This window comes from Cyanistes caeruleus, chromosome 5 (assembly GCF_971803275.1).
Source record: "Cyanistes caeruleus chromosome 5, bCyaCae1.hap1.1, whole genome shotgun sequence".
NCBI classification, from domain to species: Eukaryota; Metazoa; Chordata; class Aves; order Passeriformes; family Paridae; genus Cyanistes; species Cyanistes caeruleus.
Window position 1 is genome coordinate 34050904 of NC_141705.1, and position 13517 is coordinate 34064420.

General features: G+C 35.7%; 1 long non-coding RNA gene across 2 annotated transcripts; it reads right to left on the reverse strand.

Moving 5' to 3' along the window:
* Window positions 1–608: 608 nt before the first annotated feature.
* Window positions 609–8648, reverse strand: LOC147653032 (uncharacterized). Of its 2 annotated transcripts, none has more exons than XR_015287109.1 (3): window positions 5251–8648; window positions 3629–3841; window positions 609–2196 (listed from the first exon to the last, which is right to left on the reverse strand). It is a non-coding gene; the product is annotated as an uncharacterized LOC147653032 (long non-coding RNA). The 2 variants fall into 2 exon arrangements; XR_015287110.1 differs by having other exon boundaries at window positions 4872–8648.
* Between the last annotated feature and the right edge of the window lie 4869 nt (window positions 8649–13517).

Sequence of the window (13517 nt, forward strand, 5' to 3'; positions counted from 1 at the left end):
CATGCTCTGTTCAAGGAAACATGTAATTTCTGAAATAAGTGTTGAGTCTTTCTCAAAATCAAAGGATTTGATTCATTATTAAGCAAAAGTACTTCACACAAAGTGCCCGTCTATGTCAGCTTAATGAATTTTTAATTAAAATGAGATTTAGAAATAATTATGACTAGTCTATGATTATCAATTGATCTTATTATGACTATGAAATTAAGGTACGTTCATAATTAAATTGTCTGGAGATAGACAATGAATTGTTGTGTGTGACATTAGAGGAGATTGGCAAAAATTCCCCCTTTTCTCATAGTGGAACAGGTATTGCAGTAAGCCAGAGCTAGTGCAGATTAGTGACTCTGTGCACCTTTTAACAATGTAAATAAAAATTTTGTTCCAAAATACCTGGTTACTATTATCCACCTACAATTTCATCATTACTTGACAGACCTCATCTTACTTGAAATATATTCCGTTCTCAGAAGCATATGATCTAGTGCTGATTAATGGTAATATATTTATCTTGGAGAGCTTGGTATTGCAGCATTGTGAACTTTCAATTGATTATAAGCAGAATGATTTCCAAAGTAATTCAAAGTTGGTTCATTCACGAATCCATGTGAATTATTGATTTTATTTTATTTTTTTTTTAATCTGAAAGTTGGAATCTGAAACAGCAAAATTCTTGTTTTAACAGTACAAGCATTCACCCCACAATGCTTCTTTAGGCCATATACCTGGGAGTTGAGATTATCACCCAACAGATGCATTTTAAACTCAATTAAAATACTTTTCTTGTGCCACAGGCAGAGGACAGTTATCTAAGAGGAAGCAGGGAGTGAGAAGCACTAAGGAAATCAGACAGAATAGATTTCCAATAGACAAAGAACACAATTCTCTGTGAAGTACATAGAAACATTTTAACTCTTCTGCTGATTTGTGCTTATAACACAAATACCATTATAGACAGGCATGTACCATTACATATTCAAATACTCATCATAGTTACCCTTGGGTGATATCTTGATAAAGACTGAGTTCATAGAGTGCTGAAAACAGTCTGCTATAGCAGATCAAACTTCAGAACTTTGACTGGACCAAATCTAGTCTGCCTATAAAACTTTCAAATTGGAAAATTTCTGAAGTAATTTTTAAAAGACAAAGAATTTCAAGTATGAAGTTACTGAAGTAGCTAAAGAAGAATTTGTCTTCTTGAGTTGCATGGTTATGCCATGCCAATAATGTTAAAAAGAAAACTATTACATCATTCATTGTCAATTTGCTATATCTAAGTGTCAGGTAATACTATTAAAACTGACTAGATACAGAAATCTGCATAAAATGCATCCTGTGATTTCTTATGCTGTAGCCTACAGGCTACCATTGCATGCATTGCTGATGTTTCCTTACCCTATTCAAGGTAACGATTCAGCAAATTTCAAATCCATGAATCTGCAAAAGTTAAGTCTTTCCTTATTCCTAGACCATTAACCAGGCTAAATGCTATTCCCAGTCTTCATTGTCCAATGCGAAGGAAGAGTGAGGGCCATGAATCATCCACAGATGCAGGAAGCAATAATTTGTTCAAAGATTGAACTGAGTCATACGCTCATCCATATTTATGATGACAGAAGATAAAACTTTTATATTTATAAGTGAGGTCAGACATGCATGTTTGGAGAGAACACACAGAAATTATCCTGAATACTGAAGAAATTATTGAGCATGTTATAAACCTGAGGCCTATGCATGTTAAAAAAAGGTCTGCAGTCCTTTACAGGGATCTTAAAATTCTTATCCTTTAAGCATGATAAACATGGGAACATGAACAGAATTCAATTTCTCTAGAGGCTTCCATTGGCAGAATCACAAGATACAATTCTGTACATACGTGGCATGGTTACAGATCCCACACACAGAAATTACTGGCTAAAGGCACATATTTCATACACAGAAAAGCCTTGAAAAAGACAAAAAAGGCAAAACAATTATATTAAATTATTTGCACCACTTCACACTGTCAACACTGAATATAGAGAGCTTGTTTTGTTTCACAGGAGTTGCTTCCTTCCCCATCATTTTCTAATTCTGACTGATAAGGTGCTTCTTATTTGGGGGTCTAGAATATCTTGCCAGTCCTCTGTGTGTTTTCAGTCAGATACTGCAGCAAATAAGTTTGATCTGTCATACATTGGCCTTTAACTTTTCCTGTGAAGAAAATTATGTTGAATGAGTGTTGCATAAGTCATTCTTAGAAGTCTTTTTAAGAGCATGATAATAGCAAGGAATCCAATTTATCTAAACATGTTCAACACAGTCCTGTACTATGAAATATTGTTTCAGCAGCCATTCAGATGAATCTTTGAGCTTCGTTGAAATTTATCTCTGAGTGTGTTTAAGAACATGAAAAATTAATCATAAGCAAGTTTTACTAAATATAATAGCTGTCAACTAAAATATATGGTTGGTTGCACGCAGTGGATTCATGGTGTGAAAGTAAAGGACAAGTTAAAAAAAATCTAGTAAATGACAAAGATCTAATGAGGAGTTTTTATAAATGCTTTCTCCTTGAAGAAAAATGGCTGCAAATGTGGAAGCCATTATTGTTTTTTCCTGTATGAAGATGTGTGCAAAGCGTTAAAGGTAGGCAGATAACTTGACTCCTGAGAATTCAGTGTCTCCAGTATCTCTAGGATTTAGTCTGTTGTTGGTATAAAAAAACCACCAAAATTCTTGAAATGTTTCCTGCTTTATGAGGAATAGCTTGAAGGCAGGATCATGTTCTGATACATCTTGGTATTGGTAACAGAAAATAAACAGAATCATATAACTTCACTTGCTGTGCTGCTGGCATGCTGCAATGTGTCCCCAGCTTTCTAATACAGTACTTCTTTTATATTTCTTCCTCTGCTTGCACCTGTTGTTCTCCACTCATTTGCAAAACATTTTCTATTTCATGAGCCACTGAAGGGCTCAGGGACAAGAAGCATGTCCTTTTGTTTATAATGTATCATTGCCATTCAGCATTGAGAGCTGTTAATTATTCTGAAATTGTTACCTGGTCTTTACTCACCCTACTTGAACTAATTTCCATGGAAGCCACTAAGAGAGCTGAGTACAAACTAAGCAAGAATCTCTCAGCCATAAAGGTTTGAAAAGAGCATAATGTATTCTTTAATGCACTTCAGAATATATCAGGAAGCTGTTTGTCTGTGTAGGGACAGGTATGGGCTAGTGAGTTGGAAAGACTATGCTAGGAGACTCAGGGCTATGACTTCAAAAATTGGAATTAATGTGTTCTACAGTGTCTGACTTTTCAAACTACTTTTAAACTCCTTCTAGAGGGTTAATAAAGTTTTTTTATTACATCTATATTTCTGAAATATTGTTTAGAGTTTGTTCAGGTATAAACATTTTATACATATGTAATATATATATATACATACATATAATTATACGTATTATACATATTATACATATGTATAATATATAAATAGTATCACTCTTGCCTTTTACAAATATATAAAAACAACACAAAATAGTAGATTTTATTATCTATACCATACTACATATTTTTCGCCTTATCTTTTCCAGCATTTGTGTGATATAATCTTTTTTACTATGTACAAAATGAGCTTACCTTTGGTCAGCAGTCTGAAAAAAAGTAAGCTTCCCCATCAGGCAGGACTGGGAATGTATGCACATTTCTGAAATCAGCCTGGCCCACTGAAGAACTGGCCACATTTACAGACTTGAATTAGAAGGTAGGACTGCTCCTACTCTGGCTCATGTTTGTGTTTCTCTGTTTAGGTGTGCCTTTGGGTTTTGACTTTTTCCAAGAGCAAGAGCAAACCTTTTTTAAGTGTAGGAAAAACAACACTTGCATTAGTTTTTGTAGGCACATAACAGAGATAAAATCTTGGCCCTGGCTCTCAATGTGAATCTCTAGTACCATAGAGGGCCCTTACTGACCTTAACATACATTGACCCAGTAATTAATTTAGTCATGGATTAAATAATTTGTTTGCATATGTGCCATAGCTATGTAAACATCATGATGCATTCTATAGCCTTGTGTGGGATAAAGATGTCGATTTTTTTTTTTCTTAAATTTTCTGTGAGAGAAAAAGTAAAGCTGGTAAAAGCATGCTGCTGCATGCTGGAGATGAAGTAGACCTGGCTCACTCACATTCCTTAGGCTACCTCCTAGCAAACAAGAGCATTCAAAAAATTCAAAGCAGCATTGAAATGGTATACACTATACAAATCTCATTATCTGTATTTATTCAGCAGGTTGAAAACATCTTCTAGGACTGTGTGAAGTGAGAGCTTCTGGTTGTGAACATTTATTGTATTAAACTCTCATTTGAGGTATTGCAGTAGTGGCCAAAAACTGAAATCATCTACATATTTTCTTCCAAGGAGAGTATTATGATTTACATGTGTTATATTTTTCGAGTGCTGACAGAATTATAAATAATAAATTTATATTTTATTTTTATAATAAATAAATATAAATAATAAATTTTTTTTTTAGCTCTTTTCTTAACCCATACTGCATCTCAGATGTGAGCTGCAAGCAATTTTTGATGGAAATATATGTTGGAGTTTGTTAGAGGTACAGATGCTGTCCTATTTGGCAACAAACATCAGGAAGGTTCACGCTGGAAAATGGAGGGCTTGGTAATACAAACCATACCGTAACATCTCCACTTTCTAAGAAATTATTACAGTAGCTTATTGTCAGCTTTAATAATGAACCAAAGCAAACCACATGCTTCAGTGCTACTTTGTGGAAATAGTAGCAGTGTTTATTGTTTATGAATGAAGAAACAGGGGCATTGTTTAAAGGATTTTTATAATTAAATTTGGAAGGCAAATACCTTTCTAGATTTGGATTTTTGGGAAGTCAATTCTTTGCAAAACCATCAGTTTATGACAAGTAATTACAATAAGTGTGATGGCATCATGAAGAGAATAAAGAAGTCCATGTTATTCTTTATAAATATCACAAACATTTCTGATCATCTACTTGGCATATCTGCCTGACAATGCAGAGTTAGATCCTGGAGACTGTAAAAATAGATAGAGGCAGAATTAATCCACATTAAGGAAACACTGTGAAGAACTATCAATTAAAAAATGGTCCAGCTTGGTTCTACACAAGCTAGTAAAATTAGATTTTGCAGATTCTGTAAGATTAAATATCATAGAATAATCTGAATCACACCTGAACTGTCCAATAACTATTCACTCACTTACAATGTTAAAATGAATATTAAATTCCTCGGGTTTGAACCTAGGAGTGTTGAACCACAGACTTCAAGCCTACACAGGTTGGGTAGTTTGCCAATAATTACAGTAGATTTATCCACTCCCACTGAGTGTGTTTGAGTTGGCTTCTTAGCCTGTGTCTGATATGTCACAGCTGGGTCTCAGGCGAGTCTTGTGTTCCAGCTGGGAAGGAGCAAACACCAGGCTGACTAGGAAGTAGAAGCTCACAGCCTTCTCTGTCTCTCAGAAGAACTTATTCCCTGCAGCCAGATGGTTTAACATAACAAACACTGCAGTCAGGCATCAGTTGCAGGCTGGAGGCAGCGGTCATATTGACTGTCTTTCTGCTGAGATTGGGATCTGCTTGGATGAGTTTTCCTTCCAGTATGTTTTGTTTTCAAATGGTTGTTTGGTGCTAGGTATTCAGCAGTGGAATGTGTCAGAATAGAGAATGTGCTTAATTGTGCTGATACTTTCCTATGCTGCCAGTAAATATGCTCCAGGTAGAAAATTATCTTTTAAATGTCAACGTTGCTGCTCAAATGGGTGTGAGCTCTGCACATGCTTATTTTCCTCATACTGTTTCTGACTCCCAGCTGAGAATGGTGCATAGCAGGACTGAGGCTGTTCTGCTCCATGCTGGTAAGAGTCATCCTCTGCCTGGTTTCGGGGGGAAGTGGGCAAGCAGTGTCACTGCCTTACAAAGGTAAGGAAAGTTAAGGTTAGAGACAATATGGAGGGTCATTTCTATTATATGACGGAATATTAAAGAAGAAGGGCTAATGTGTAGCTAAGAAGAATAGACATTTGCTGTTCACCATCTCTTTCTGACCTAGCTGGATCTTTGATATGAGCTTTAAAGTAATTGCTGTTTTTTCTTGAGGATTTTTCTTGAGATTCTTTAATAAAATAAACCCTTTTAAAATAATGGTTAGTGCATAATTGAAAGACAGGAGGGCTAAAAGAGTTGAGAACTGTGGATCACTACTTCTGCTTCTGTACTGTGAAAAAATACATTAAATGCAACTTTGAATTACAGTATAATTAAAAATTCAGAATGATACCAACATGCAATTTTTGAACCACACTTAGTAGTGGAAAAAAACCTGTGTGTATACTTGAAGCATTAAGGAGATTTATATTTCCCTCCTATGCCTTTGATATAGAATCCAGGCATATCTACAACCTACACATTTTCTGGAGTGTAAAATCTGACTGTGATTATTAGGGCAGTCATATTAAGGAAATGTGAAACAAGCTTTGATTCATTGAGTTAGGAAACACAGACTCATAGAATCATAAATGTTGAAAAAGGCCTCTAAGATCCGAATTTAACTATTAACTTAACACTTTCCCCTTCAAACCAAACTATGTGCCCAAGTGCTCTATCTACACATCCTTTAAATACTTTCAGCTATGGTGACTTTCCATCTTCCCCAGACAACCTGTTTCACTGCTTAGCAACCCTTTTGGTGAAGAATTTTTTCCTAATCACCAATCTGGATATCTGAACTCCTGGATCACCTTGAGGCCACTTTTCTTGTCCTATAACTTGTTACTTAGGGAAAAACCCCCTGACCCCTACCTTGCTATAAACCTTACATTAATGTGTAGTAGAAGTAAAGCAGGGAAAATTGTAGCTGAAAACTGCTAAATCTGTGCTCAGAGCAATTACCTGTGTTGAACACAGATGCATGCAACACTATCATATCAGCTGAGTCACCCAGTACTTCCTGACAAGAAGGGAACCAAACATCTGAGACAGATACTACTGGTTCTGGAAAAAAAGTGATTCTTATTGCAAATTGTCAGATGACAGACATGGAGAAAACTGTTTCGTTATGTGCCTATATGAAGGCCTCCCTAGGCACTGAAGTCACTCTTGTGCCCTGTGTATCCTCCTGTGATAGACTGGCATTTAAAACAAAAACACCTAATGAAGTTAAAACTGCTGGAGGCTGATGGCACGTTTTCTCCTGGCCAATAACTGGCCATTTCTGAGAACTGACAGTGGTTTTGACCATTGAAATGTGAGATCAACCTGTGAACATCACCTTAAGACCTAAGCCTGGGAATTTCTTTGTCTCTTTGTTTCTGGCTGTGAAAGGTAACAGAGCTCTGTCTGGCCTCCCGTTCCCTGCCCAGGCCATGCGGCCCTGTGGGGCAGGGGCTGGGCTGGGCCCAGCGGCTCCCGGCCAGGAGATGGGGCCTGCGGGGCTTCTCCCGGGCCCAGGCCGGGCCAGGCCGCTCCCTGCCTCGGCTGCAGGTTTTGCTGTGACTGAATTCACCAGAGACTGCCGAGTAAAGAAAGGAAAAGCCATTGACTTGCAGTGGACTGAGACAGTGACTACACTTTCAAGAGAAACCATGAAAAAAATCTATCGCAGACAGCTCAAGCTGCTGCTCCGGCAGAGGTCACAGAACCATCTACAAAACCTGATCAAGATTTTAACTCTTTCACTACCCAGATGAGACTTGCAGATTAATCCTTTTTTTCCCAGAGAGAGAGAGGAAGAGAGAGAGTGATCAACAGGTAAAGCGACAACATAAACTATCAAAGACAGTGAAGAAAGGAATTAAGCTTCAGATGGGGAGAGAAAGAAGGAGGTGCTTTAATAAGCTGTAATATTCTTTTGCTAAAACTATGGAAATGGACAATAGTGTTCTGAAAAACTCCTTTAATTCATGAAAGAGTATTTTGGGGGGAATAGAGTATTTCAAAGTGTGGACTTAAGCAAATTGTGAAGTAGTTGTGATCTTATGTGGTGCTGGAACAGAAACGGACAAATGAGAGTTGTTGAAAATTTGTAGCCTTAAGAGGCAAAGAGAAAACTTCTGTTTCCGGAGATGCTCACAGAGACAGATGAAAAGAACTTTTGCCTTTGAATAACTCATCCTTAAAATGACACCACTTGACCCATGACCCATAACACCCCTCAGAGTGATGTGAAATGGGAGGAGAGAACTGATGGCAGCTGGCATCAGAGAAATAGAAAACCGTATGAAAATGGTTTTCTTGTGAAAAACTCCATAGATTAGCAGAAGAGAACTTCTTTTTCTCTACAAAGACTAATAAAAAGACTACAGCAAAGTTGGGACTGTTTTAACCACCAAGGATTTTTGTCTCTGTGTTGTCATGTGAACGAGAGAATTGTTGGGTAATGGGGAAAAAGGAGTTCTGGAAGTTTTATTCTGGTTTCTTATTCTTTTAGTTTTTGTTAATAAACTTTCTTTGTTCCTTTTAAGTTTTAAGCCTGTTTTGCTCTTGTTCTAATCCATATCTCACAGCAAGAAATAAATAAGTTTTCTAGTGATTTTTTTTAGCTAATGTTTAAAACCACGACACCTCCAGAAGTTCAAATCCATATAGGAATTTTCTCAACCCTGGGGTGTGAAAAATCAACTATTTTCTTCTAGTTTTTAAAAAAAATTACTTAATGCATTTTATTCTTTCTATTATATATATAAAATATAATATATATAATACTTAAGTGTTGAACTGATACTAAAAAAAAATAAAATCCATCTTCCATCAAATGTACTGGCCATATATACCCCTTAAATCTAACTTTAGTGTTATGGAGAGGGAAGTGCCTAGCCTGGTAGTAATATATAATACATAACGAACTGCAATATAATACGGGAGAATGTAGAGAAATTAAGAAGAAATGAAAGGGAAGAAAGATACATCCTGCCAGACAGAAGTAATATATATGGTCAGGTAAAAGTAAAAAAAAAGTAAAAAATTTGAAATTCAGAGTTAGATAATAGAATAGAATAATTAATCACAGTAAAAGGGAATTAGAGTAAAATCTTAGTTCCACTGAGGAACTGACTGAACTCCTAATGCGGAAATGCCATTTCTGAACTACAGAAGATATAGAAAACATGACAGACACTGTTAAAGAAGGTGAGATTAAGATTTCTTTTTTTTCCTCTAAGGTATGTTTGTGGTATGGAGTATAGCTGCACTCATATACCTCACATATGGCTTAAAGACATCTTGCCCGGTTTTGTTTTGTTTTGTTGTTTTGTGGTTTTTCTTTTTTTTTTTTTTTAAATCTGGAGGCTGCTGTTAGATGAATCATCTGCTAATAGCTGCTAATTTAGTCTGTGTAGTGAGAAAATTTAAATTGGCTTTTTTTTAAAATTTTATCTTTTAAAATATCTCTCTTCTGTCCTTTAACAAAAGCTTAGGAATTTTGAGTTCATTCTTTATTTGTGGAGCTTTTATAATTGTATCTGGAATAGAAAAGAGGTCTGAAAATATGTTTAAATTTATTAAAAGAATTTTAAATCTGTTTAATGCTATCTTGACATTGTTTGGTATCTTTAAAAGTATAACTGTGAGGCACCTTACAAGTTTAGGACAGACTATATAAAAAAATTTTATGAATTTCAGGACCAATCATAAATGATCATGATTTATTACCACACATCAAAATTATATAACCACTGAAATCCATAATTCATTGTAATAGTATCATAGTCAAGCCTGAAAAAAAGTCGTCATGTTTATACTTGGATAGTTCAGATAAGTAATTTATTGGTTCTAAAAAATAATGTGCTATAAAAATACTCACAGGGCTCTGGACTCTGTCAACAATAAAAGGCTGTATTATGTATACAGGATCCTGCACTGAAAGTGTCCTCCAAGTAGCCTCCATGAATGTATTAAGGATAAACAGTATCCTGATATGCTAAGCAACCTTACTTGCCATAAACTTTTAAAGTGCTAACTTATTAGTAAAAATACCATCAAAAATTATCATTTATCAGTGCCCTGAGATAGATCACTTTGTGCTCCCTGGCTAATAGAGGCTACAAGTAATCTCCCAAAGTTTTACCCTCATACAGGGAAGTTCACCTTTTCTCCTAAAATATCTGTAAATGTTTATTGATCACATTTATAATTTGTACACTGTTTACAGAAATTTATTAATAATTAATGATCAAAAGTTAAGTTTCTACCAAAAAGTAACTAAGCTCTTAAGACTCAAGTCATTCTGAAATGGGGACAATTTATCTTCATTTTGCGTATCTAAGTAATAGGTAGAAATGGCACAATGGACAGAGTATGGACAATGGTTTTTGTTCTGCAAATGAGAAACTGACTGAAGGAAAAACAAACTGATGCTTAGAAATGTAAGAAAACAGAAGGAAAGCAAGGTAGAGAAGAAAAGCCTTTCAGGAAATGGAATAAATTTCAATAAGAAAACAACGTTTCTGACTTAATAGGACTGCATAATATTATGACAAGAAAATGCTTAAAGATTTTTTTTCTTGATTATCCAGCTGAAATCAAAGTGACCTCTTGATGTAAGAGAACTTGAAACATTTAATAAAAGTTGGAAGTTCTAGCCATAAAATCCTGATTAATGTTACATTTGAAAAATGACATGTTTTGGTCCATATTTGATTTGTCTAATATAATTTTTGTATTATGTTCATTAGTGTGGTTTATAAGCAAATTTGATTGTCATTTGGCCATTTTTTAAAATATCTTTTTTCCTTCTAAAATCTCATACACTATTATCCTGTACAGGTAGTGGCCCATCTGTTCTTTTCCCTGCATAACCTCATGACGTTCTTGTAGCCCTCCTGAGTTACCCGCCCCTTCTTCCAAAGAAGATAAGCTCCCCTTTCTTCCCCCAGATTCCAGCCAGAGCTCTCTTTTCTGTCAGACTGACTTTCCCACCTGGCTTGATTTCTGCACGTAGGAATGGCCTGATCCTGTGCCTGTAAGATTTCCTTCTTGAGTGGGGCCCAGCCTTCCTGCACTTTTTGCCCTTCAGAGCTGCCTCCCGAGGGATTCTGTCAACCACTGTCCGAAACAGGCCAAAGTCTGTCCCCTGGCAGTCCAAGGTAACAGTTCTGCTGGGCCCCTTCTCCAAAGATCAAAAGCTGAATCATTCCATGCCCAACATGGCCTCCAAACACCACACCTCCCTCCAGCCCTTTTCTGCTGACAAACAGCAGGTCCAGTGGGCACCTTGCCTCCTTGGTTCCCTCACCAGCTGTGTCAGGCAGTTCTCTTCCACATGCTCCAGAAACCCTTGAGACTTTTCCCTCCCTGCCACGTTGTATTTCCAGCACACATCTGGTAAGTTGAAATCTCTCATGAGAACAAGGCCTAGAGGTTCCAGCTGCTTATAGAAAATTTCCTCCTAGTGTTTGTCCTGTCTGGGTGGTCTGTAACAGACTCCTACCATGATACTTGCCTTGTTAGACTTCCCTGATCCTTACCCATATGTGCCCAACCTATCATCGCCGTCAATAACCTCTCAATGTTGTACCATTAATTTGTGAAAAGAAAGTGTTTTAGTAAAGAGGTAAATTATAAACATTTTATTACAGACAGCAGACAAAATTAACTTTTAAATGAATTTTTAAAAATAAATTGTCTGTAATATGGGTAAATATAACTGCTAATTATGCTGGAATTAATTTATTTTTTTTTTTTTCGAATTTCATAATGCTTTAATCCTCAAGAAAAGCTGCACACACTCATCCCCCTAAATATTGCCTGCTGTAATTTGAATGGTGGAAGGAGCGGGGATCACAGAAACAATACTCCCAAATGAGAGTTAGCCACAAAGACTGTTAGTCTTAAGACTGTGGCTTAATAAACCATAAAGATTTTGCTAAATGTGATTTGTTAGAATGTTTAGCATGTTTATTACTATATTCTGAATTAAAATTCAAAGACATATTTTAGATCACAATTGCTTAGAAATTATCGCAATGAAATAATAGCTAATAAATGATAAGATTTTCTCAACGAATTACTGATTTGGAAGTTTTATCATGAAATAGAATATGCTTTATATGGTTTATATGATGTTCGAATAAGACTAAAATGCTTACAGCTAGTAAACTGTGCTAAAGAGGAAAAAACAACTGTACAGGAAAAAAATGCACATGGGAAATAAAGTAGTTCTTTATTACGATTTATCTTCCCTAAGTTCCATGTGTTACACAGGATGTCATAAAAGTGCGCTGAGGAATTCGTGGTAGGAGTTCAAGAAGCAGTTGTCAATAGCACACCTGCAGATTTCTAACAAGATCATGGATGAGCTTCAAAATTTGCAAGGCTGAGAACCAGACTGCACAGAAGCTGAAAACAGTTTCAATGGCTGATTTAGCATTTTTTTCATCAGTATTATTTTAATAGTTGTAGATTCTAGCCCCTCTTTCTAGCATTCATCTTCCTGTTCATTCAGCAATTCACAAAGGCTGAGAAATTCATGGGAAAGAATTGTTACACATTTGTTTGTTAGCAGTTTTCCAAGTCATGGTAAGTGACATTTTATCATTTAGAAGGAATTTTGTATACAGCTTTTCAGACAGGCTCTAAGTAGATATGGGTACCATTGGTACTTGGAGATAAGGTGGTGCAGCAAAAAACCAAAACTCTTTATACGCTGTTAATTGTTTGCATCTCAAAAATAGCAAACCTAGTGAAACATTCTTATGGGAGACATCCACTCATTCCACATTATAGCCATATTTCTAAGGCTTCTGTTTTTGTTTGTTTTGGTTTGTTTTTTAAACTCATATCAAAAGAGCATATTGTATTACTTAAACAATGGAAATTTTAATTTTTTAATGTCAGTCACATATATTTATAGTAAATCATTCATATGAGAAAACGATTAGACAAAGGTTTTGCTTGTTTATACATTTTTAAGTATCATTTTTAGTATCTGGGGTACATTTTTATGTATGGGGTACAATTTTAAAATGAAAGTGAAAATATGAGACAATCTCAAAGAAAACTTAAAAATGTAGTTTGGAGGCATGGTGTTTAAAAAAAATAAAGATGAATGGTATAAAATTGTCACATGCCACAGCACAGAGTGTGCATCAGACCTAGGGCTAGACAGTGTCAGCTCTGAGATAATTTCCTTCAGCACACAGGATCCAAATACTAGTAAGTTAGAATTTTGCATTCATTATGGAACTTGCAGTAACAGTAAACTGTCTTTTTCCAGAAAACTTGTAATTTTTTTGTAATCACAAGTAACTATCATAATAAATGTCAACTTAGGATACCTCAGGAGAGGTTTCTTTGATTACTTTTTCTTCTTTTTTAACTTTGCTCCCACATGCTGTAAGACTTGCTTTAAGGATTATGAAAAATGAGTGGAAATAAAGAGATGCTCTATAGAGATAGAGTACTAAGCTGCTTTATTTAGTTAAACTCAATTCCTAAACTTAAGGCTATTGTTTTATTTATAAATAATAATGAACAG